The sequence below is a fragment of the Olea europaea genome, unplaced genomic scaffold (genome assembly GCF_002742605.1).
Source record: "Olea europaea var. sylvestris unplaced genomic scaffold, O_europaea_v1 scaffold2382, whole genome shotgun sequence".
Lineage (NCBI taxonomy): Eukaryota > Viridiplantae > Streptophyta > Magnoliopsida > Lamiales > Oleaceae > Olea > Olea europaea.
This window is the reverse complement of record NW_019241968.1, coordinates 123,865-124,475: the sequence shown is the minus strand read 5'-3', so window position 1 is coordinate 124,475 and position 611 is coordinate 123,865.

The following is a 611-nucleotide window of genomic DNA, read 5'->3' as shown; positions in this document are numbered from 1 at the left end:
CCGACCCTCTTGAAGGGCGGATCCTATTGCTAGGATCGTTCCCTATCCGGTCGAAGACGCTTACTGACCTCTGGTCATGTCCTTGTGGAAAGTTGTCCCCCAAGAGTGGTTCTGATGGGTGGCTCTCCTGCATATAAGATGTTGCTTCGGTATTATCCTCTCTTTCGAGAGGGCGTTCGGTGTGCCGGCTCATGTGGCCTCGAGAATGAGACAAAGGGATTTCCCGTACCGGATACGATCCTTGGGGCATCTGGTGTCCCTGAGCTTGCATGAGAAGTTCCCGCATCGCCATATTCTGAGCTGCTATGTCTCTCATGCCTGCAGCTATCTGGGCCATTCCTTCGGTGAGTACGGCTGTTCTTTCACCTCGTCGACGCCGGTGATGCGGTCTCTGATGAGTAACATTGTTATGAAGTACTTCTTCCTCAAAGGCCTCTCTGATGGGGTTGTCTTCACGGCTGTAGCTCATCCTACCTCTTCTTTCAAGGATAGTAAGAACTTGGATTGTAACTTGACTTTTATTCTTTTTCAAGAATGCCTCCCTTTTCGGGGTCAGTCGCCGGTTTTCCGGTAGCTTCCCCGACGGGGAATGTAGGACTTTGAATGGGGAA